The sequence below is a fragment of the Apus apus genome, chromosome 6 (genome assembly GCF_020740795.1).
Source record: "Apus apus isolate bApuApu2 chromosome 6, bApuApu2.pri.cur, whole genome shotgun sequence".
In the NCBI taxonomy this organism is placed as follows: Eukaryota; Metazoa; Chordata; class Aves; order Apodiformes; family Apodidae; genus Apus; species Apus apus.
The window spans coordinates 19685502-19711946 of record NC_067287.1 but is presented as its reverse complement, the minus strand read 5'-3'; the positions used below and the strand labels follow the sequence as shown (position 1 = coordinate 19711946).

Below are 26445 nucleotides of genomic sequence, written 5' to 3'. Positions count from 1 at the left end.
GCTGTGATTTGAAAAGGACAATGTGTATGTTTTTAGTAAGTATATCTGATTTGAACTTTTTTTTTTTCTAATTTAGAATAGTTACTGTTATACTGCCTTAATTACTAACAATAATTACATGAAGCAATAATGTAAATGCTGTAAAAATCTTGGTCATATACCTAAATTGCTATTTAAAGAACTAAACTGTTAGTGCTGGACAGGTACATACTAACTTAAAAAATCTATGAGGAATAGGCATGACGTGTATGGAATAATTCTACAAATTGGGTAATGTGCAGAAGTATATGAGGTTATTTGTAAAGTCATATTATTTTATCCTACAAAATTTCTACTATTATTAAAGTTGCATTTATCAAAACTACACAACCCAACGGAAGTCACACTCCATTTTTGATGACTCAAATTCTAAACTTCTGGTCCTGTGCAAAAAAAGAGCAGTATATTTGCAGATTTCAAGTGTTTTTATTTCAATAAACTTGTAGCATTTTGCATTTCTTTGAAATTATTCCAGTATACCTGGAAGTTATTTGCCTTTATGACATAGTTGACTTGCAGTCTTTCTTCTTAACCTGCAGGTATAAAATATATTTGTTTTAATGTAGATATAAATCAGATGCTTCAGAGTAATGGGTCAGTCATATATCAGTAAGCAAAATGTTAAGCAAAATTCCTGGAAAAGATGGACACTGAACTCTTACATTCTAGTTCACAGAAAATGAAAAATTATTAAGAAAGGCTCCCTTAAGTTTTCTCTGAAACCAGCTTTCTTTCCACTCTCTTACCTAGCTAGGGATGTATTATATTTTATGAAGTTGTCATTAATCTCTGCAGCACACCCCCCAAAAAAAGAAACTAAACCAACCCAAACAACCCAAAACATAGAAACAGAACAAACCATAAAACAAACTAAACCCCACGCTATGCCAGGACATAAAAGGGGAAAAGTTATGTTCTTTTAAAATACTGGCATTCTTCAATGCTGTAACAAAAAACTTTCACTCTAGGGACAAGACATCCTGAATCCAGCATACAAAATAATTTATATTGTAAAAATATAAAAGGAAAAGATAGCAGGGGGATGAGATAGGAGACTGCTCATTCGTTTTTGGTTTTGTTCTTGTTTGTTTTGTTGTTGTAGTTTTGTTCTTTTTTATTTTTTTTTTTTTTTGGAGTTTTTTTGTGGTTTGTTTAGGTTGTTTTAGAAGAGTCCTGAAATATGTTCTGGGGGTTGTTTGTGTTATGTTCAAGAAGAAAAGCATGTTTCTGAGTACCATGTCTCTAGCTGTTAGCGGCACAGAATTTCTCTTAACTCGTAAAGCCTGATCGCATCCAGCAGAGGGCACAAACAACTGGCAGGTTATCATCGTGCTGTGCTTGATGTCTTCAGCCACAGCAAGAATCAAGAAATACGAATTGCAGACACAGGGGATGGCTTGTAGCTTTGTAGAGAATTTATAGATTTTATGCTTATTTTGTTCTAGTGAAATAATGGAGCTACAATGTGATAATTCAGCTTGTTCTGTAAAAATAGCTTTGTTGGTAAATATTTTTGTGACTGGACCAGCAGTTTTTGGATTTAGATTCTGTACCCTGGAGGGCATGTCGCCCTATACCCAGAGCTGACACCATATTGGTTAAGAACTGCCACCAGGGAATTCTACAAGATAGCTTTACTTCACTTTTATTTATAGGTATTATTTAATTCTACAGTGCACCTATAAAACAGCCCCACCCTTCTAAAAGAATCACATATTAAAATATCTGTCTCATTTTCATGGCAAAAATTAATAAATAACATGAATTATTATTAAAAAAATTTCATGCTTTATTTTGATGTAGAAAATTCTTATGATACTCATTCTGTAGTATGTATTCAGAAAGGCTTATCTGGCTTTATAATGCATTAGGAAAATAATCTGAAATATCTGCAGTGTAGGAATATTTAATGGCTCACAAACCTCTGCATCATTTTTAGTGGGGGATGGTACCCATCTCTCATTCTCTGAGCTTAGCTGGGTTTTGTTGATGTGATACAGCATGCAGTCTCTGTTAATTAGCATGCTTTTTTGCCTTTTTTTTTGCTGATCAGTGGGACCCATTGCACAGGGAAGCAGGCACATCCTATGCTTGCCTTAAAAAAAAAAATTAAAAAAAATTTAAAATGCTGCAGTGTAACCCAAGCAAAGCAAACTGCAACACATTCGCATCCCTCTGGAGAGGGAAAATTGCATGCTGAAGCACACATGATCTCTGCTGCAAGAAAAGCTTTTGATGAGAATAAGAAATGACACTTCATAAACAATTTATAACACTCAAAACCAGCAGTGCCAGACATGTTCTGCACTTGCATTTTCTATTGTCTTAAAAGCATGTTACTTTCTCTTTGGCAGCAATCATTATAATAATCTTTGTAGAACCTGACAGCTGATTAAAAAACCCACAATATGTTTTTTTCAGAAAACATGTATCTGAAACAGAATGTAATAAGCTGGTTTTGTTTTCAAAGTACTAAGTATCTGTAACATTCACATTCAGAAATGGTCAGGAAAATTACATGCTGTATTGCTATTTGCAGTATTGCTTTATAAAAATGACGTGCTTGCAGATACCATAGCAACCTCTGTCATGTGGCACTTTTTGATTGTGAAACTATACAGTAGCTTTATGCCAATATTCTGTAGCAATACTTGGATTAATATCTGTATATAATGTTTAGTAAAAACTGCATCTGCATCCATCACATAAGCTGGATTGTGCCAGTGACGCCCACGTTCATGGTTACAGGCAGGCAAAAATACTGTCCACTAATAAGCATTGTTAATCCCTGCAGCCTTTCTGTTGTCTTAACTTCGTGATGGCCTTGAAAACTGTCAAGTGTAATGAATAAAGGATCACACAGCATTGCTGCAAATACTAGTATATTTATTTATATAGATGGAAAGCAGCCGTGCATGCCCCAACTGTATAAGATGGGGGATTGAATGTGATTTATGTGCTCATTAATGGGCGGGCAGATAAATGCAGGATCCTGGTAGATTGTGTCTGGAGCTGCATGTACATTTGGAAGCAATGCTCAAAAGCACTGTGAACTAACCAGCTTTGCTGCTGTAGAGTACTATTAGAAATCATTGTCTTGGCACAAGTGAATCTCTTTTGCTTCTGCGATCAGTGAGAAAACATCATACTAAAACCTAGTGTTACGAAATACTTTACACATCTGTTAATATCCAAAACTTACCTATGCATATGTTCCCTATGTATTCATGTCTATTGTTTTATTAACTTCTTTAATTATTTTGGAGAGCAAAATTCTCATTTTTTTTAAGAAAAAGAAAAGGAGAAAAAGCATAATAGAGGCATGTGCAGGCTCAGCTTTTCAATGTTACTTAGTACTTACACTCCAGCTTCTCTTTCCCGGTTTCAATACCAGTTCTTTGGCATGACATGAAGATTTCACATGACAATTCAGACAGAAGAGGTGTGAATAAGCTCTTTTTAAAAATTCCTGATGACGTAGAATAGAATGTTTTTTTCCCCCTGTGAAGGACAGGGAAAGATTTTCTTTGCAGGCCTTTCTAGCCTTGTCAATAAGATACTGTCCAAAAACCACAGGAAGTGCAGTAGATTTTAGTTAGCACTCCATATTGCTACCTTTTCCTAATCTTAGTTGTTCTTAGCTAGGAGAGGAGTTGGGTCGCCTCATTGGGTATGTCAGCACTGTCCCCTAAATGCTTTTGGAAACTTGTTCTGGCCCTTCAAAGCAGATTAAAAACATGGGGACATTTGTATTCGAATATAACTGAAGAATATTACCAGGGGCTGAGAAACCTGCTAGGATACACTGTCAATTTAGCATTTTCTTCAAAATGCAATTGTGAAAGGCATTCTGGGAAAGCCTTGTCAAAGTGGTTTTGAAAATAATTTGTTATACTGCTGTTAAGTACTTTTAATGTTTAATGATTATGTAAGAGAGTTACTAACACAGTTGCTAGACAGTGAATGGAACACAGAAGTTAGGGTCAAATCTTACCAAGTAAGTGAATTTTCCTGAGGTTGAATGATTTAGGAAGAAAATTTCATTCCTTGCATATTTTCAATGCAAAATTATTCTTTTATAGACTCATATAAAATTATTTGCCAGTATTCCAGTTTCCTTCTTTGAAAAGTAATACATCAATCTTAAATCTTCTGATTCATTGTGAATATAGTAGGAGCAATAATACTGACAGCTGTGATTTTTATAAAGCTGCTTATCATACAATCACCATTTCATTTAATTTCATTCATATCTGTGGCTTTCTCTTTCCCTCTTTAAAATTCTTGAGAACTCTTTGATGAGTAAGATCTGGTGCTGGTGACTCACTGTGATTTCTGATTCAATAGCACTTCTGACAGCTGACATTTCTGAAAATGTCTCACCCTTACTAATTGTCAAGTAGAAGGTGTACACATATATAAGTCCCATAAGCTGGTAATGCAAGTAAAGAGCAGCCCTGCCCTTCTCTTGCCCCTAGCTTAGCACAACCATTTCTGTTGCCCTACAACAAATTAGATTGGAGAACTAAAAACTTAGTGAGAACAAAAGAGTTTAACTTATATTATTTTCATATTCAATTCATAATATGGCCATACAAATGCATGTGGTAGACAGAAGGGAGGTGGACAGCAGCAGGCAATGCCCTTTTGTACTAATTTGGTTTGTGAAACTATGGATTTGGTTATCTCTTGGTGGTTCCTCAAGCTAAAGCCTTCATTTTTCCTTCTACTAGAAGAGAAATAAAAATAGGAAGTAAACAAGAGGACATCTATATTAGGAGAATTAAAAATCAGGATTCAGATCCCATGGTATCCTATGTTGAAATGGCAATGTAGATCAAACCTAAGCCTGTGTGTGTTAATTTTACAATGCTGTATACCTTCGACATGGTCTGTTCTTAAGAACAAGACATTTGTTAACTAAAATTGGTAGCTTTTCTCTTTTGTAATAGAGATGAAAATTCCATTTTTATCTCCATTGCATTTCACTTTGTGTATTCAATTCATTTTGCCTATAGCTCCAGATGATGCTGTCTCTTAAAGCATTCACACTGCTTGTCAGCATGATTATGACAAGATGTGAAGCAGCAGCTCTTGCAGTGTCCACAGTTCCGCAGAAGCCAGAAGTTAGGTATCACTTGTTAATCTGCCTCACCATCCCCTGATGATCCTGAGATTCCCGGGAGCATGACTGCTGCATGCTACTCAAAATCCAGCCCCCTTCTATCTTTGCAAGAGTAGCAAGAAAGTAGATAAAACATCAATATGGTATGTTGTTTTATTTTGTTTAATTATATCTCTACCGTAATTTATAAATTATAAACTGATGCTAGTTAAAAAAATAAATAAAACAAACCCAAAATGAAAATCAAAAACAAACCACAAAAAAAACCTAAAAGACAACCCCCCCCAAATATATTTACAGTAACTCAGAAACTCAACACCATTCTACCCAAACTAATGAGCAACTTGTCTGTGAACACCTAATATTTTAAGTTTCAGTTTATTATTTTATTTAATTCCCTGTTCTGTTAAGAAGATTATTTTAAAAAAACAACATTATCTGGTACTGTATTGCTATAAGGTATGTCAGCATTATAGGTATGGCCCCTCATAACAACTCTTTTGTTATTCTCTAGGTTTAATCACAATAATTACAATATACTTGGGAGTAGCTTTTGGTTACATAGCTTTCTTTTCCATGTCCTCTGCTGCAGAAAGTTTTATAGCCTTAAATGCAAAATTTCTTAATTATATCTTTCAATAATTTTACTTTCCATAGAGGAATTATTTTCTTCAGATTTTCGCCTAGCCAGAAAACTGCTTTCTTGTTCTTTCAGCATCTTAGTCACAATAATATTTGTCACCTCCAAAGTACATTACTGCATGTGCATCTTTATCAGCCAGTTATTTCATTTATCTGTAAGAGAAATAAAAGATGACTGTCAAATCAACTTCACTTACTTCTGAGTAATGGTTTTATAGTCCTGGATCCTTTATAGTCCTTCTTGAGAGTTACCTCTCCTTAGCCAATCTTGCCAGAATAATTAGACATAAGTATTACTACAGTGCAGTCCGTAATAAGTACAAGAAGTGCCACCTCTTTACGAGGTGCTCATTCTTCTTATTCCAGTTTCCAACCCCACTGTTTTTTTATAATGAAAGTTTAAAGGGGTGTAGAGGCAGGGAGAACCAACACAGACTGCTTCCATTTTAGAAGAGGATTTTGCTCCAGTTTCAAGGAGAGAAATTTAGTCTGTGACTCGGTCATAGTATATACAATTCTATTTTTGCCTGACGTGAAACCGTACCTTGGCAGGGGGACAGTGAGATGGCAGCAGGGTGAGTGGGCTAAGGCTGAGGCAGTGACCTGGGGTAGGAGGAGAACCCATCATTGCAGTGTAGCTACAAAATGTCTGGAAGAAACCACCATAGACAACTGAAGTAGTAATTTTGGTATTTGGTAGTCGTCTTAAATCCAGGGTCAAGGATAAGATGTCATCCACTCAGTGAATTTGCTTTCACTTACAAGTTGACTTTGATCTTTTGGTTGCATCTCTCTGAATTACCTGTTCCATGAAGATCTGTGAATTTTTATATTCATGTTAAAAAAAAAAAAAAAAAAAAAAAAGTTAAGCTGGGTTTCTTTCTGGATTTTGAACGTGCATTAATCTGAGGATTAATATGATTTTGTCTTCAGGATTTGCATAAATTGGAAGTGCATTGTGCATAGTTATATTTGCCATAGCCATGTTTTCCAATGATCAGAAGAGAATTTTTAAGGAGTTTTTATTCGATTAAAAAGTAAGTCTTTGAATTCCAGAGATCTTTTTATGAAGTAAAATGTCTCCCTGACTATTTTATAAAATAGGCTCTCAACACATTAATTACCATGCAGTTGTTTTTTTTCTTTTTTTTTATTTCTACACTCACTGTTATTTAGAGTCAAAATTAGGGATGTGTATTTGTTAATCACTTCTTAATATCTGATGGGTAATAATATTAAGATGTAATGTCCTATGAGGTGTTTTACTTTTTCGCATCTTTCCACCCTACCTCTAATGGCTTTTATCACTTCTGGCTGCCTCTACTGACCAAACTGAGTCATGCCATCAGGAAGCAGATTGTACCTAAGCTAAATGCAAGGATTCCCAGATGGTGGTTTTTTTTTCTTAAGTCAACCTGATAGAGTTATCTGACATTTGTGACCAGCTGTGAGAAATTCTCCATCCCTCAGAATATTTATCAGTCATTAAATTTAAGAAATTCAGCTTTCAGCAGCAAGAAACATTTTGATAAAGCACATGCAAGAATTCAGTTATTTGAATAACCATTGTTTCTGAGATGAATATCTAAGCCATGCATCTGAAAATAATTTATTAATTAAATTCATACGTATAGCTAGTAATTACTTTAATAAGAGAACAAAATACTTTTTTCAGCTCTAAAGCATTTAAGCAAAGTAGTGGCCCTGTACAAGTGATCAGAATCATCCTCTCTCATCTTTGGGCTCTCTGCCAGGTCTCCTGAGTACAGCAAAAAATTAGACTGAAGGCTTTAAAGTTAGATTTAGCTGTCTCTCTACAAATGCTAATAAAATGGAATAAATAACTCACTTGGATGCCAGGCTCAGTAAATGTACCAAGACTTTTGTGAACAAAATGGAAAGAGACTGGATTAATTCTGCAGCATTCTTGCTGAGCAGGGGGTTAAATTTCTGAAGCAGGCAGCCAGCATGCTCTGCAGCAGTTTGCAGGTGTTGTTAGGACAGCAGCCTTCTGCAGTTTGTGCTTGCAGAAATCCACTTATTTTGCTGATGCCTTTTAAGAGAATATTGAGAATTTCAGTAATCTCCTAGTTGCTTAGAGATTTATGAGCACAAATTAATACTGTCCAGACGTATGAACTGGCTAAAATGGTATCTTCATTATACAGATTCATGAAAATGTCTGTTATTGTAACAAATAATAAAAAACCTGCTGGTGCTGTTGACTACATTTGTAGGGACAGAGATTGCTAGTGACTTATTAGGTTTGGCAGGTTTCGTTCCAAGTGCAGAATGTAACCTGATTCAAGGGGCAACGGGTAGAAACTGGAACATAGGAGGTTCCACGTAAATTTGAGAAAAACCTTCTTTACTGTGAGAGTGACAGAGCACTGGAACAGGCTGCCCAGAGAGGTTGTGGAGTCTCCTTTGCTGGAGACATTCAAAACCCATCTGGTCACGTTCCTGTGTGATGTGCTCTAGGTGATCCTGCTCTGGCAGGGGGGTTGGACTAGATGATCTTTCAAGGTCCCTTCCAACTCCTAAGATTCTGTGATTAAATTATGAACTTCAATATTTTATTTTTTTAAAAAAAAGCTAATATTAACGGTCATATTTTGGGGAGTAAAGGGGAGTGCAACAAAAACAGAATAATGCCTGTGAATTTATTTCAAGTTGAATGATAGATGTGTGCCTATTAGTTGCATTTTTATGATATATTTTTTTTTCAAGGGAAAATTAGAGTACTGACAACATGTACATTCTAGGTACCATCAAATGAAATATTAGTGCATGGTAACTTGAGGAATAGCCAAGAATGGCAGCAAAAACCCTGCAGGCTGATGACTGGTATAGTGGGTGAAGTCATTCCTCCTGTGGTTGCTATGGGATTATTGAGCAAAGTGTGAAGTTATCAGCATGTAAATGAAGATGAAAGACATTACTTTGAGCCTTATTTTATTGATAATTAAAACCAAACACAGCAGATAAATGGCAGATTTCATTTCTACCTGCCATACAAGGAGGGAGACATGTAGGTTTCAGACAGCCTGGGTCAAAAAGTTCTGTGTTACAAAAAAAGGGCTTGTGCTCTAGAAGTGACAGCTATGGGGTGGACGGTTAGCAAACAGTGCAACATCTTCTCGTAAAAGCACATGTCCAGAAAAGACAAGTACCTTCAACATTTAGTGAGATAGTTAGACGTATATGTGTTTGAGCTGTTCATTTCAGCCTGAACCTGAATCTGCAGAAGTTTGTTTCAGTTAGATTCATGCTACTTACCCTGCCTCAACACCAGCCTTGTCATGGGCTAAAAAAAGATGGGTACATTTACAGAATGCTACCCTACCACTCCCATTTTTTCCATTATTTGGTTAATGAGGAAGTAAGTGTTTTGATTTTGGTGGCTTTAATAGAGAGAAGCCTCCTTGACTAACTAGAAGGCAACTGATGTGAAGCTGAACCTGTTGTTCTGTGGAATGATGTAGACACAGGGAAATAATTTCAGATGAAATATAAAGGTTTTGGTTTTGTTTTTGTTTTTTTTTAATTGTGCATGGCATGAAGAAGTTCCTCATGTCTCCTGACTGCCATCCAAGGAATTACCAGTAAGTACAAGACTGAATGAAGTATGCTTCTACTTTGCTCAGGTTCCTTAAAAAGCTTTTCATAGCAGTATTTCAAAATGGGAAATTCTAAGTGGATAATTAGTTATTACCAAATAATTTTCAATACTTCCAGTGATACTGTGCCTAGGTGCCTGGGTTCCTCAGCATTTCAGAAAACTACAAGATATAGGGCTAAAATGCAGACAAGTTACTTTTAACTCTCTTATGGCACATAAACAGACAATCTGGCAAACAGCAGTTCCTTTAATGCTACTTGCAATATTTTTTGGTGTACATACAAAAAAAATTAATGGAGTAGTGTTATTTGAATTAAAAATAAAGGATGCCACTTCATTCTGATGAATGATGGGTTAAAAACCCCACTTCTAGCCTTAGAATATGAAACCAGCAGTCTAAATCTCTTCAGGATTTTAGTGATTGTGAGCAGTTACCATTTGATGGTCATTCAGCAGCCTGTGTGAAACGTATCAGTAATTTGAGGGGCAGTGTAAACCAGGCCTGCATTGCTGCTCTGCCTGTCCTCTTTATAAATAGACAAGGGAATTCTCCAGAGATGTCAGTCTGGCACATCTCACAAACTTTGCGTTTATTTACTATTCATTATTAATTCTTAAGTGCTTGCAGCACAGTTGATATTGTAAAAAGTATGAAGATACAGGCCCTGCCTGGAAGAGCTTACTTTAGAAGATAAGCAGAACCAACTCCTTCTTTTCCTATACAAATACAGTTTTCTTTGTGTTTTGTTCCAATTCTCTATAACTCAGATAATATGGACTTCAGGCAGGTTACATAACATTTCTTTACTGACTTTCACATTACCCAGTTCCAAGTGAAAGAACTGTCGGAGCATGCCTGACTATATGGAGTGTGACAGATTTCACTGTTCTGAACAATTGGTCCCAAGTGCTCTTATTTCTTATTTGAGGCTTTAGACCATTTTTTAACGCTATCAAATTTCATGTTAATCTCCTCAGGAGAAGAAAGAATGAACTTTGGGATAGGAAGACAAGGCAGACTTGATGCATACTGAACAGCAGGAGTGGTATAATACTTGGAAAGGGCTCTGACTGGTCTGTGTTCCCTTCTCCACAGGGCATAAAGTTTTATTATTTTTCTGGGGGTGCAGGGGAAGATTAATAGGTTAAGCAAAGGTGGTGTTCTCTTGAAGAAAGAAAATATATATATAGTACCCTGCATATTAAAAACAGAATGTGAATGATTTTATTTGTATGTGTTTTCCTCTCAGGTAAGAATTAGTACATTACATATTTGGGTTTTTTTATGTCCACACTTATACTTGCTCCATTCCATTGATTCCAGAATCCCTGAACTGTAATAAGACAGCATAGAGTAACAAAGAAATACCTATCAGATGTATCTGTCACATGGGAAGATGGGAGGTAGAAAGAAAATTTTTCAAAGGCTTATTATTTAATAATGCCATGTAAAAATAATATTTTGCTCAGTTTGTAATGTCTGCTCCCAAACATAGTTGGTGCCCAGCTGTATTGGTTAAAAGAATTGCAAATGTAAGCAAGAAAGCATATTTCATTCACTTTCATTACTGAAAGTTATTGCACTGTTTTCTGCCAAATTGTAGAAAAAATAATAGCATAAAAATTACGCTTGTAATGGTTTCAGATTTAGGCCTGCAAATGCAATGCAGAAAGCTAAATGAAGCAGTAACAGTAGGCAGCTTAATACAGATGCACACTAGGAAGACTTCAGGCAGCAGTTTAACACTTCAACAGCAAAACCTTCAAAACACAGATGAAAACTGAGCCGCACCTATGCAGAAAAAGTCATACGTAGTTTTATGAAATGGTATTTTTAACAATAAACTCAGGAATTATAATTTGCCAAAAAGAGTACAACTCTAAAATTTAAATGTTACAATTTTCTACTGTATTGTATATTGCATTTTATCCAAAGACATTTATTTATTTGGGGAACATAATTTTTCCTCAATGGTAAATGTGTTTCGGTACACAGGATAATGTTTTAGACATTATTTTTTAATTATCTTTCTAAAGATCATTATTTTCTTTCTCAAGTTTAGTCCTTTGTTCTACACTTCACTTGCAGGATTTTGATTCAAAATTACCTAAACCATCTTTCATAATTATTTTTCTAGTTTGACAGACTGTCACATTAAATGTCTATAATTATTTCAACTCTCTCCTGTTTCTGTTCAATAAAAAGTCAAGATCAAGAGCTCTTGACAACTATGCAGTGCTCCTTGTCTCTGCAGACAAGAAATCCCAACCTATATAAACAATGAATTCTCAGTGCCACAAAAACGTGCTTTAAGATGTCTGTTGTTCACCGTTCATCCAGATATAGTGAAAATCCTCTTTCACTAATAGTTACATATTTATAGCAGATAGACTACAAAGATATTTGGGAACAGGAGGAAACTATTCTCAGGAGCATGCTGAAGGAAGCTTGGAAATGTTCCAAAAGCTTCAGGTATTCCAGTGGGTGTTCCTCACCAAAGATACTGGTTATTAAAAAAATTCAGGCTCCTGTTGAATATAAAGTGTGCAAAGCAAAGCAGATAGGCATTTGAATCAAGGTCAAGGGTACCGATACATTCTAAATTGCTGGAGGAACTACACTTTGTGGTGTGATGCCATATAGGACTGAAGGCCACCTTTTATATTGCTCAGAGTAGTTTCCCATCATGTTTTTTGGCCATTTTGAGTGTTGCACTTGAGGAAATGTGAAAAAGAACCTGCTGCTCTTCTGCAACTTGTGAGAGGCACCAAAAAATGCTTCAATTGTAATTCAGTTGCACTGACAAGCTTCAGCATCTACTGCTTATGGTGGCAGTCTCCAAAACATTGAGTTTTCAAGCATTTCTAACAGGTCCAGAGCAATACCTTTGCATTTTTTTTCCTAAAGTCTGACAGATCAGAAAAGATATCTTCTGTTAAAAAAAAAAAAAGTTGGTAAAGAAAATTTTTAACATTTGAAGCATTAACAGAATAGCAACACAAATACAAATGGGAATGTAGACAATCATTTAACTACAAATTGTCAAAAGTCATGTCTTAGCCATGTTAGGAGTTGCAGAGGCCTGCTGCTGCTCCTTGTTTTCCATTTCAAATCTCAGATTGCTAAAGGTACAGAAAATACTTGCCTACTAAGGCATCTAAGGAACTGCTACATTTCACTCAAGTAGGGGTGGCATGCAGTGAGCACAAGCAGTGATGTGACCCCCCAAAAAAAAGTTTGTCTCTGTAAAGATATGTGCTCAAATTATGTTAAAAAAAGGTTTGAGAATCTCAGAGTCGTTTGTGAGACTTTTTAGTGTGGTTCAAAAGTAAACATGAATATACCCTCAGTATTTACAGTACTAACAGTAGTCCTTGTGACTGTTAAGGGTAGATTGCATTTTAGTGGAATAGCAGAACTCATCTTTAGCATGAATGAGAAGAAAAGGATATAAACAATACATAATTCTATATTTGGTGTTCTGAATGCTGTCTCTTGACATATTAGCTATGGACTCTGTTTTATTACTGCAAAGGTTGAAATAAATGAGATTAATCAATGAAGGCTTGATTAACAATAGTAATACTGTATATTGTTAACACAACTAACAATAAGCCTCAGAAAATTTTACATTCAAAACACTGGAGGACTGCCAATCTTTCTCCAAATTTATAAACACTAGAAATACCATTTTGAAGAGCTATTGATTAGTTTCATGGATGTCAGTTCCAAGTAAAATAGTGAAGATTTTTGGACTTGTGCAATAAAAACATAGAGGCTGAAGTGGTAATTATGGGAAGCAGCACAAAGATAAATCTTGCCAAATTATTCCTTTTTTTGACAAGACTGTAGATCTGTTTAAAAAGGCAAATGTAGAAGCGCTACTGTTTTTTTTAAGGCACTAAATATCATGCATTCTTTAAACAATTACTTTATTTGGAAATAATAGAGATGGTATTAGGTGGGCTACAACCTGGGCTGATAGATTTTTAAATATTACTAAGGGGATGATGTAACCAGTGGTATTATTTTTAGGAAGGACCCTCCATGAAATAAGCTCTTTATTTGGTGTAATTAGTATTTTTGTCAGTTATGCAAACAATAGTATAAGGTTTTTGGTAGAAAAGTTTGTAGATTACTTGAAAGAAGAACCAGGTTAGCAAGGTTGCTATTTCAGGGCAACCTGTGTAGTCTGGTTTAAAAGTTCGAGTTGAAAACACTGTGTTTTAATACAGTCAAATGCAAGTTACAATAGTTGGGACTTAAGACTATAGAATAAGAAAGCTCCTTTTGAACTTAAACGAGAGAAATTTAAAAGCCAAAACCACCTCAAAGTGAGTGTCCTGGGAAGGAAGGCTGATGTAATCCAGTGATGACTGGAATAGGGAGCAGTGAGTAGAAGCAGGGACATGAGCATGGTACAAATTGGCACATGTTGCACTGATGAGGTTTTGTTGGGATATTCTGCTTTTCATTCAAGAAAGATTTCTAAGTTCTAGTAACATTCTGGGAGAGCCCCAAAAGTGTTTTGAGGGACTGGCGATCAGATTTAAACCAGGCTTAAAAACTCAGTTTATGAACTTGCTCAAGAAGGTATTACACTGGGACTTCCCAGCATGTCTGACAATGGAATATTACTTAACAACCAGCAGTTGATAGTAGATGAGTTCACCTTGTAAAATGTGATTAATTGTAAGTAAGTGTTGAGACAGCTAATATACAGGACAGTGGATGTAGAACTTTAATTCAGATTCAGAGCAAATAAAATTTAAACTGTTCACTTCCATCTTCAAATTTGTTAATTTGGCAATTCCTCTTTTACCTTCATCTTAAAAGAGTATTTTCCTATGACTAGTAGGAACAGTTCTGCTATAAGATTATTATAATAAAACTGTCCTTTAGAGGTCATTAAACAGCTTCTCCCTGATGTATAAGTTAGACAGCTGTATTCTGTTTATTCTTTTTTTTCTGAATTGCTTTGAGGCAGTATAAATTAGCTGCTGAGGATTAGATAGTTTTTGGAACATACCTGTAGTCTGAAGGATCAGTGGGAATGAGCCAACTGTATCTTCCTTGTGGACTCAGCTTTAAAGGGGTTGTTGAGCTTGGGGCTGTGGTTCAGATGAGCAGAGAAGGTTTTTCAAGGGCTCTTCCCTTCCTCTCTTATGCAGTGCGGGATATCTTGATACATTTCATCTACCAGTCACTTGCCTGTAGAGGTATTTGCAGCATTTCTTTCTTTTCATTCTATGCCCTTTGTCACCCAGTTATTTAATCTCCTCCTGATTTCAGTCAAAATAAATAAATCATGGTTTCTGTAGAGGAGTAACTGAGCTGAATCTAGTGGAATGAGGCTCAGACTAGACATTCTAGCCCATGAAGCCTGAAGTTCTGTTAAACAATGGTGCTACTTTTTTCCACTTTTTTTTGCTTAAAATCCTTTCCCTCTCTGGAAGTTGCTGCAACTGAGTAAAGACATCAGGGAATAGCATTCCTTTCTATATTGTTATTGACATTCTTAAGATTAGCTCTTAACAAAGGCAGATTGCAACATACTGTTCCAATCCTGACATGACTACTCTAGCAGACGCTGTATAGCAAAAACTGGGGCAGAGGGAGTAGAAAGAAAACACCAATATACTCCTACAACTAATATCAGAGTAACCCTTGTTAGATTTAAGGTGAGAGGGGCAACAATTACATGATCAGTGTCCTCACAGAAGTCCCATGTTAAAAAGGGGAAAAATAAAAAATTACTTGATCCTGCTGTCTCAGTCATGAAGGAGGGGGTATGGAAAGTCCTGTGGAAAACCCACTGTTTCCAGAAAGCTGGTGAATCAAAATAGAAATACCAGAGGAAGGTTCAAGACCATGGAGCTATGTTTATAGGCAGAAAGTCCTATTAATGTTTTTATTTGAGTACTAGAGAAAGCCTCTTGGCATATGGGAGAGAACTCAAAATCTTTCCCAAATGACTTTATTTAGACCTGGAGCTTTTGAGTGGCCTCAAGCAGTTGTTCTTAGGACAGAGAACAGATGGATTTGCATTGCTTAGTTTTCTTTGCAAGTCCACTGTTAGACACAAGGAGAACAAAATCTGCAGTTTGCAAGGCGATGATTCAAAGTTGACATAAATTGAGATACTGGTTCTGGGAAGAACGTGGTCTCTGACAGGCCTGTGATAGGCATCGCAATACTACACTGTAAGTGATTGGAGAAAGAAGAGTAGAGACATGTCTTTCTCAGGGTCACATTGCTACAGCTTCCAATAAAAATGAAAAGCTGTTGAAGAAGTAAATATGCTGAAGTAAAGCATTTGGCCTCAATGAAGTGCCATAAATAAAAGAATTTGCTGAATTTATCTGAGATGACCTGGAAAAAATAGGAAAAGTATTTCCCCTCATTGACCTCTAAAAACTTGGTGATTTGAGTTTAGCTGTAGCTGACTCTTGAAGAATGACTTATTAGGAGTGACTGAGGAAAGGGGAACTTCTGCAGTAGATTTTTGTGAGATCTCATTGTTTTACACTGTGAAATCAGTCCAAAAGAAATAAACAAAGCGTTAATATCATTAAAAGACAAGACATTTTATGCACTGCTTTGGTCAGTTTATGGTTAACTTTTTCTTTACTCTGTCCGAGAGCAAGCCACAGTGGCTTGCAAGGACATTCAGTTTACTTTATCATTTAAGGGAATGAAAAAAAGACAGCTGTATTAAAAAAAAAGAGAGCACAATAAAAAAATAAAAAGAAAAAATAAGTATCTTTTAAAAAATAACAGTTTTACATCTCTTTATCCTGTAAGCTTCAAAATAGTATTGCTGATTTTAGAATTATTGTGTTAATTGTTTTTAGTTGAAAGTTTACTTAAATGAAAGATCAATTAATAGCTGCCAAATCAATACTAATTCTGAAAGGTAAATTTTTTTTTTTTTAAGGCATTCTATTAGTTAATGAATGTTCTTTAGATGAGATAGTGTTCAATTTTTTTTGAAGGCTTGTATGTAGTGCTTCTAAGCTCAACATTAGACATGGAAGCACTTAAAATGTAAGTGAAATGCATAGGGAAACCTAAGTATATAGAGTGTTGGCAAGAATATATCTTGCTGTATAAATAAATAATTCATTGCATACGAGTCAGCCAAGGACTGAACAGGAGAGCCTCAGAATCTGGGAGCTGCAGAATAGAACTGACAGCAGCCTGTATCCTTCTGCTCTGCAAGGGACTACTCTCATCTTAGGCATGTTGGACCACTGTGTCTCTCAGCACTGAATGCTGGTTCCATATTTAGGACAAAGGTCTCATTCGTACTATTCTTTGGGTTGGTGGAGGAGATCTGAAGACAGGAGGATACTCTGACCTGAACACCTGTGCATTATCCACAATCCTCTGTGTAGTGTGAAGACTGTACAGTCTTCTGCCATAGAGTGCTTCTAGTGTGCAAGTCCAAAGTTTGAATGACGATTACATGGCCTGAATAGCTTTGATTACTACTCAGTAAGTACTCCGTGGAAAACAGCTACAGATGCTAGAGACCTGAAAATTTGCCAGAGAATACAAGGATCTTTTTTAGGCCATTCTGAGCTCTTATATTGTAAACTATGCCCAAGTGACTAGGAATCTCTTGTGAAGAACAGCAAGAGACAAAAGAGAATCTGTGTTATTTCCTGGAAGCGTTGAAATGATGGAAATAGAAGCAACGAATCCAGAAGGTGGAACATTTTCTTTGGTGGGAAACAAATAGATCTTTTGAAAGCATTTGACAGGTCACCCACACCTTTGGTACCCTGTAGCTATTAACAGTTTTTCTAAAGTTTCTGGCACAACCAAAATACAAGAAGTATCACTTTTCTATAAAGAATCAAAACTGAGTTGTGTTGGTTTGTTGGCGGTTTTTTGAGTTTGGTTTGGGTTTTTTGTGTGTGTGTTGTGGTTTTTTTTGTTGTTGGTTGTTTTTTTTCTAGAATTATAGACATTTCAAATAATTAAAAAGAGATTAAAATCTAATGAAGGCTAAATATAGTTTGTTTGACAGGTCCAGGTCCCACATAAACTTAAGAAAGACAAAAATAATCTACTTGGATTCAGAATGAAACTGAAGTGATCAATTTATGCCTTTTAGATAAAAGTCAGTACTGATTGTATCTTCATGTGTTGCCATAGGGGATGACTGGTCATGTTAATTTGTTCTTTTAAGATTTTCTGTTAGGCAGTTTTGTGTCTGTATTGAATCAATTAAAAAAATGATGCATGCTATGGGCTATTTAGGAATGTTTTGGGAGGAAAAAAAAAAAAAAGGAAAAAAAGGTGCCTATTGCTTTTAGTGCTAATGGTACATTTATTATGCTGAACCATAAATCTGTATTGTCTGCCGTTGTTCCTAGGCATCAATAACTCATGGCTTGGAGTTGAAGGTCCTACTGCAACAATTTCTATAAATGTTTTCAGGGAGGAATCACACCTTAAATAACTTAGTCTCCAAAAGTGTGTATTGTTTCTGCTCTTCAGCTCATAAGAACTACTTTTGGGAGATACTAAAAAAATATAAATTAGAATATAAATTCAACATTCTGGAATAATTGTCAGAAGAAAATTCTACAAAAAAGCCTGCCTGTACTGATTATTTTCAGTTGAGAAAGATCATTCATATACTCAAAATAAATAGGGATATATATTGAATGCTTAATTAACTGCTTTTTAATTTTAACTTATATCTTCACACCCATTTTTTTTGCCATTCTCTTTCAGAATTACTGTGCAAAACAGCAAATTGGTTTTTTAAGAGATAAGTACAGAAACGGTGGCTTAGGAAATCAGTTTATAGACACTCTCAGAGGTATAATAGGCAGCCCTATAAATCTTACAAAAAATCTGAAAAAAGGCATTTAAAAGCTATTGTATCTTGTTTTATTGAAGAGGAAAAGATGTCAAAGAGAAGTCAAAGAACAATCCATTAATATTAAGATTACTGTGACCTTGACCTACTCAATGTTCATAGTTTACTTGTAAAAAGTTTTTACACGTCTTTGGATTATAATTTTTAGTTTATTTTCTAGGATAATGTGTAACATTAAATACCAGAACCTGCCTGTGTGTATAAGATTACAAAATTAGTGATACCTGTCTGAGGAGTTTGCACTGAATTTGAGAAATCTGTTCAGCTCTCACTGTTGGAATACTTGATCATTTGGAGGGAAATGTAGAATACTAAATATTGGAGAATGTTATGGAAAGGAGACTTGAAAATATTGATACATCTTACATGTAAAATGTACAATTTAAGATGTTTGGAATTATTACTAATTTTTAAAATGCCCTTGAGTGCAGTTGCAAGATTGGTAAGGTATCATTTTCGAATAAAATAATTAGGCTTCTGCCTATCTGAATACTGGCATCAGTCTGACAAAACAGGAAGTCTAGTCAACTAAATAAGAAAAATCTTCCTCTTTGACTATATAGGGTAAATTTTGGTCTTGAGCTGTTAGATAATAATCAAAGCAATAAAAAGCTTTTGCTGCCTGTTTCAAGAAGGATATATGAGGTATGCCTTTTCGTAACAGAAGTAGCCCATATATAAAAATTACCAAAGTCTTCAGAGGGACTTGGGTAAAGAACTCCCATGTGCAAAAAAAACCCCAAATTTATAAGAGTTGTGTGGTATCAGTTCTAAATACAGGGATCCATTTGGTGCTGGGTTTTATTCTTTGAACACTTTGAGCCCCTGCTTACACATTTCAGCATGAATCACTTGTGAAAATTGTTCAGGAACACAAGGGAGAAATTATTTTGAGAAAAGAAAGCAAGGTCAGAGAAGAACGGAAAAAAAAAACCACCTGCCTCTCAAGTATGGTAAACATCTCTCTAGTCAGTGATACTGGAGCATTTTAATGTTTCATCAGATCCCAAATGGAAACTATCCTAGTATGAGCAAACCTCAAGTAATGATTTATTTATGTACAAGGCATCTTAAGAGCAAGGTGTCTAAAAAAAAATTGTCCTGTTTACTCAAGGTTGTTGGCAGGAGTAATGTTTATGAGATACTGCTGCTTCATTTCAACATGGAAGAGAAATAACCATGTGGGCATAAGGATAATTTAGTGATAAGCATTGTTAACTACTACTGCCAAATTTTACAAGAAAGAAAAAATCCAGAATTTGCTTCATATACTTAGAGTATTCCATAAAACATTAACATTATCTTCATAAGACAGGTATAGCAAAAGTTGAGAATGTTTTGCATTCCTCACAGTAAAATCTCAAACATTCATATTTCCCTCTCCATCCATATGTGAGGGGTAATTCAGCCTTTTTTTTCCCCCCGATCAGCAGCTTTGTTCTATAGTAATTTGCAAAATAATACCATTTTTGAAACATTTTTTTAAACTACTTTTACTTTATTTACCTTGAATCTTTCTAGCTGCTGGGGCATCAGAATAATTAATTTGATAACTGAGAGTGATATAAACTTATTTTCTTATCCCTGACAAGCATCAAACTCTAGCACTCACATTATTGGTGTAGGTGGCTCAGAAAGTCTTTCACTAAAGAGTCTTACATGTCAGCAGTTTCTGTAACAATTTGTGTTATGATAGGCTTGAGTTGCCAGCAGATCAGACCAAGTTAATCTAGAGCAAAAATGCTTATGAGACCTATTGTAAACCAAGAAGTTTTATGGTTCAATGATGTAATAAGTTGGCTAAGTCCTGAGAAAAGTAAACTCCAGAATTTTCACTTCAGACAATAACTGTGGCTCGCAGGCATATTCTGAATGACCCTAACTTAATGTTTACAAATTACTACTTTGTATTTACTTACCTCATGACAAAAAGCATGAGACAGTAATTCTTCTTGCAGTCAGATATACAGTTTATAGGCAGTATCATATAATGGAAGGCTAGAAAAGCTTTGAAGTAATATCTAGTTCATAATTTTGCCCAGTGATGGAATCAGCTATATGAAACTTAGACAAGTTTGCCTGAAATGTAACATCAAGGCAAACTGCATATTGCCTTTGCAATGCTGACAGTCAAGTTTGCTATTCTGTTCATTTAGATAGCATTTTCTACTCAATTTCTGTGTATTGGGTTGCTTTACCTATAAACTTCATTTTTCTACCTGATGCAGGTAGAACTTTCGGGCATCTGTAGGCAGATTTTCCTGGTGATGTATTGACTGTGTCATGGCTGTGGAGGCATCCGAGTTGGCTTTAGATTAGTAGTTTGTCTGCTTTGCTGTTTTGAGTGCTCTGATCAACAGAATCATCAAACTTTTGCACCTTAATTAAACTGTCATTGTATACTCTCATAGCAAAATACAGGTCATTATATTCTTAACCATTGATTAACCAGGGTCAAAATGTAAATAATTTTCTTGTAAACAAGTACTCTCATTTAATGTGTGAAACACCAATAGTAGAGGCTGATGCATGTGAATGATAGAAAATTTTAATAGGGACTCCTCATTAACAGTCAACAACAATTTGTGAAAGAATAAATGCAGCAAGATATTTTAAATATTATTTGCTGGTGGTTTAAATAAATCACTCTGATTGGATAAAATAGTTACTGATTTCAAATACAGCAATAATTGTCTAAGAAAATAATTCTCAAATTATATTTCCCTTGCATTTATTTTAGTTTCCATATTATACTGTAGACCTAAAGCTAGTTATTAGTTATCTACCTTTTCTACCAAGTGTTTCTGATCTTTTTTTAATATGTCAAAAACCAGTGAAACTCAAGCATTTCTTTTAACCTGATCAAATTTGTTAGAAAAGTCACAGAATCATGGAACTGTCAGAGTTGGAAGGGACCTCTAGAGTTTATCCAGTCCAAGTCCCCTGCTAAAGCAGCATCCTAGAGCACTTTACTCAGGATTGCATCCTGGCGGGTCTTGAATATCTCCAGAGAAGGGGACACCACAACCACTGTGGGCAGCCTGTTCCAGTGCTCTAAGTCATTGTATGCTTATTTGTAAAAGAGAAGTAATAATTTAAGTAGACTTTTTTAAACACATTTTTTTAGCCCTTTCACCTTCACCTTTATTTTCTCGTATAAGGTAAGAGCTCAAATCATGTTTACTCTACTAAGGGCATAACTAATTATAATAGTCCCTTACCTAAGCTGACTTCTGTAAAACCCAATCTTCCATACTGAGTCTAAAACTTTCAGTGACTTTAGTGACCTGTCTTTTGATGTTGCCACAATATTGTGGCCGAGTTCCTCTTTCCTCTTGTGTTTAATGCAGCCCAGGATTTTAATTTGTCAAGTTTCAGAGTTGTATTGAAAATTATGTCCATTATTTAACTCAGGCGAACTCATTTAATTTAAAGAAGGACCATCGAATATAGCAGTAAATTTGTAAAATGAAGTATTAAATATTATTATATTTTTTATCTCTTAGTTACTATATTTATTATCAAGGGATATTGTCTGTGACATTAGGAATTTCTGTCTAGTTGCACTTACTCTTGATTATGCCTAATCAAACTGCCTCAAATACAACCAGAAAACTAAAGATGCCCCATCTTAGTGAAATCTTTGCCTTCTTTTGTAAGGAGAAACTATATCACTCAAAATATTCATTAAAGAATAATTAATATATGCATTATTAGTATTTGAGGATCTTTACTTACTATTCAACTATTCAAATGATATAAAATATGGAATACAAGTTATATATCGTGACATTAATAGAAAGCTGCTCTTTGTAAACAAGCTTGTGTAGGTTTCTAACTGCTGGCTAAGCCTGGATACTTGTTTCTCCTCTTGTGCCCTCCACAGAGGAAGTGCTGATATAATGCAAACAATCACAAATTAAAAAATACCCCAAAGCTTCTCTCAAAAAAAATAGCAAAGAAATACCAGAAATTACTGTAAACATCTTCATTACTAGGAATGTATCTTACCCATCATTTTCTTGAAAATATAAAAATCTCTCTAACTTCTGTTAACAACAGGTAAAACAAGTAACAAATGGTTATTTTCCCAGAAACTAACTTGCATGCAGTAAGATTTATTTAAGGGAACAGCACTTCCCTTTGAAAATTAATCCCCCCATTTTATCTTATACCATTGCTTTTATTCTACTCACCACAATGAATACAAATTGACAAATGCATGCAGCAGCAGTCTCTGTCTCTCCTTCCTTACTTTTCCTTGCTGTTGCTCTCCTATGGGCTGTAGCTATGCAGTCCTCTAGACACAGCATGACAGGAGCTCTGCTACCCTGAGAGCAGGTACAGATGCAGCTTTAGTGCTTGCTGTCTGCCTCACGTTTGTAACACCCTTCCGGTCATTCGTTCCAGGGGAGGAATGACACCAGCATTTCTGAGCTGTTCTTCTGTTTTCTCCCAGAACACTCTGGGAAAGCAGACTTCGTGATCTCCATGCTAACTACCAGCCTGCCTACTGCCAGTTCTCCCTACTTCTGCCAGTGATGACATTCAGCTTGCTCCTCCACACAGGAGACAGCACTGATTCCTCATTATGTAAGGCAGTCTAGGTCAAGTGTAGGAGAGACACTGCTGGCCCCAGCAAGCTCCTGGATTGCTCCCTCAGCTTCATGCTTCATGGGTTCTGGAAGCTGGATCCTGATCTTTGCTACATCTTCTTGGGTAAATGTTTTTTCATTACTTAAATTGTTAGTGTGCTGCTTTTCTATGCCAATAGCTCTCAGCCATGCTGTGAATTGCAGAGGGAATTTGCTAGGCAAAACCAGCTCTGTCAGCATGATCGAATTAACAGAGTAGTAGTTCTCCTAGATATCTCAGTTTCAAAACTATTTACAAATAAATAAATCATAAATTTGGTTTGTTTAACAAACATCTTTTCTGACCATATGGGGATTGTTGTTAATTTGACTGATTAAGCAGTGAATGAAATCCATTTGCTTCAAAATGATCTGGGAAAGCATTATTGGCTAAAGCTATTAGGTCTGAGAGGTTTACTGCAGTTCCTGGCTGTTGCATTGTTTTAGCCTTGCAAATTACAAATCTGCTTCCTTTATTAACCAAAACAACATTAAAAAAATCTATTTCAATTTCTTTCACTCTTTGGCTATTTTTTGTAGTAGCAGTTAAATCCAAGATGCTGTTTGCTGTTTACTGCATGAATCTGTATGCTTCTGAAATGTGTAAGGTGAATACTGCAGATAAAATTACATTTAGTGACTGCTCTGCAGAATGACAGAACAGCTAGGTTTCTATTAGAGAATAGCTCTTTTTCATGCACCATGTAGATTTAAATACTTTTTTTTTTTTTTTGTATTTGCACCTTTCTGAAAATCAGTCTGTAACAAAACATAGAACATATTTCTCTTTAAACAAATTCTACGTACTGAATATTGTCAGGTGCTGGAATGTCTGATTCTACTCGAATGCAGCAGAAGAGGCCCTGGAAAGTAACAGCATAACACTGATACTGCAGTATCATGTAGGGAATTACACAAGGGTAGCTTGCTTGCTTGGAAAAACTACTATGTGATAAATTTGAAAATATTTTTAATGCATTTGAGAGATTAATTAGAAAACTCATGTTTCTTACAGTACCTTGGACAGCAACTTTTTTATTTCTGTGGTATCAGGACATCTTCATGTGAGTTAGCAATGTGTAAAAATGAAATAATACACGATTAACGTAAATCAGTAAATTCCAAAATATAGGAGAATTTATAGTAAAAACACCTGAGATAAACTTTGTTCAGCCTTTTATCAAGGAGATATATTTAACAGTTTACTAGCAAGATTTCGTTGAATATATCAACTTCAGAATAGTGATGTTTGTATTGCATTATGTTAATGAGTGTCAACACTGAAAATTAAAATTGAAAAAATATTGTCTAGTGACAATATGGCATTTACAGAATTTTCATGTCTAATAGGTAATTGTTCACTATGAGAAGAAATACCATGGTCCCTTTCTTCAAGCAAATTAAGATTGAGTATTAATATAAGATTATTAATCTCAGGTTAAAATTAATTTTTATGGGAAGAGTGAAAGTCCTTTAAATGTGTTTTTACCCCCACTAAAAATGAGTGGTTCTTCACACGGTTCTAGAAATAACTGATAGAATTCAATTTCAGCACTTGTTTGTAGGTGAAGTGAATTGTTTTATCATTTTCTTATCAACTTTAAAAGCTCTCTTTTTCTGGAAAAGAACTGTCAAGCAGTCATTAATTCTGCCATGTAACCTTACCAGTTACTAAGTTATTTTAAAAATATATATATTTAATGACCCTCATGTAGGTCTGTGTCATGATTTAGTAGAAATACCAGATTGGTGCCTTCATTAATTGCCTTGTGAAAGAAGTTAGGTTCAAGAAAATTTAACTAATTTTGGTATCTTGAAAACACCTCTGTTGCAATGCAGTATATTACATTGTATATTTTATAGGTACCATTTTATATTTTTTATAATATAGAAGTATCTTTTGCAAACAAACTCTTAAAATAATAGTATAGTGTAGGAACTTAGAACAAAGCTGTTAGATACCAGGCTCTCCTATAATGATGTACTTCTTGTTCTTTGCTTCTTGGTGCCTGAAGTGTTCTAAAATAGTTATGGTATTATATGTGAGTGCACAATGTTCTGTCCCACTTCAAGTGTGGGTGCTTGAGGTATTTTCTTACAGGTTTAAGGTGTATTAATAACCTATCTATTCAGTTAGAACAAAAAAACCCCAAACCTATTGTCTTTAAATGTACAGTGGTTTTCTGGTAGTGATATTTTTATTTTAGTGCATCATGGTTCATAGGGCACACAATGCTTTGCAGCATAGCAAGCTGCAGAAGTTTCAGTAGGATACAAAGTGTTAGAAAATGGTGTTTCCTATGTGTATTTTTACATCCTATATTCTGATATATCTCTGTGAATCTGAAAAATTGAATACAAGATTTAATGTGTGTTTTGAACTCACTACAATGCATGATATGGACCATTAGTTGACAGTGCCTCCTTCTGATATTTTCCAGTGGTTTACTGGAATGGTATAATCCATAGCTCCAACAGTAGCTTGCTTTCAATGTTCTGTATATCCCCTCACATCACAATATGCAGGTTGAGTTTCTGACAAACTTCTCACTTTTCACTTTTCCTCAGACTTTTTTGTCCTGCAAGGGAGTTTCTGTGCTCTCTTCAGAGGCCATGGAAATGTCACTAGAACGAGGAGCATGACAACAATATGAAAGTGTGCAAATTTAATTATTTTCAACTAATGTCTTTAGCATAAACAATGGTGAGACTAGTTTTTGTAATCCAATATGTAAACAAATTGTAGGAGTATACATTAGACTATTAGTTTATATGAAGATATTTTTATCTCAGATTTTAGCTGCCCATTTGAGTTGAGTAGTTGAGATATATATTGTGATGACAATCACATAGTAAGTTAGTGCTAAATTGAAAAAGAAAGGCTGCAAACATCTGTGTTTTAGTTTACCTCATATACCATCTAAATGTAAAACTACAATAGTACATTTCACAAGCTTTCCAGGTAAGTTTGGGCCCACAAATGCAGATCTTTCACTATCCAGAACTACTAACTTTTATTTGCATCTATTACACAAAAACATTTCAAATGTGACTAAAATCTATTGCTGTAGAAATGGGCTATATCTATTCTGAAGATACCTGTTAAGAAGCTGGCAGATGGGCTCTGTTCCTTACGCAAAAGAAGTTACTATTGTTTTTATTCAGAGGCTTTTCTCATTTTTCATTTAAACTGGTTGGATATAATCTGCTCTGTTGCTACGGTCCATGTAATTTTTCCAGGTCCTGGTTCTCCATTATGGTATTTTTCTGTCCTTAACTGCTTGTTAGCTCTTCTGTGACTGCAGTGCAATCAGTTCACAAGTTTAGAAAGCGGAAAAGCCCTCTGGATTATCATATTCACCTGCTTGCCCACTGAGGATCTTGGATGGCTCATTCCTTATATATTAGATTAATTACTCCATTACCTATTTTCCATACCCACTGCAATTCACAGAATTAATTCCTAGAATACTAGAAAGAGATGCT

The 26445-nt window shown here is 35.3% G+C and overlaps 2 protein-coding genes across 2 annotated transcripts in view; both read left to right on the top strand.

Moving 5' to 3' along the window:
• The window catches only part of LOC127386762 (sodium channel protein type 1 subunit alpha), a 155923-nt gene that overhangs the window by 48677 nt on the left and 80801 nt on the right, over positions 1 to 26445 (top strand). The window lies entirely within an intron of this gene.
• The window catches only part of LOC127386758 (sodium channel protein type 1 subunit alpha-like), a 32416-nt gene continuing 28497 nt past the window's right edge, over positions 22527 to 26445 (top strand). Inside the window, exon 1 of the mRNA XM_051624283.1 lies at positions 22527 to 23044. The gene's annotated coding sequence lies outside the window, so the exon portion shown is untranslated. The remainder of the gene's footprint in view (positions 23045 to 26445) is intronic.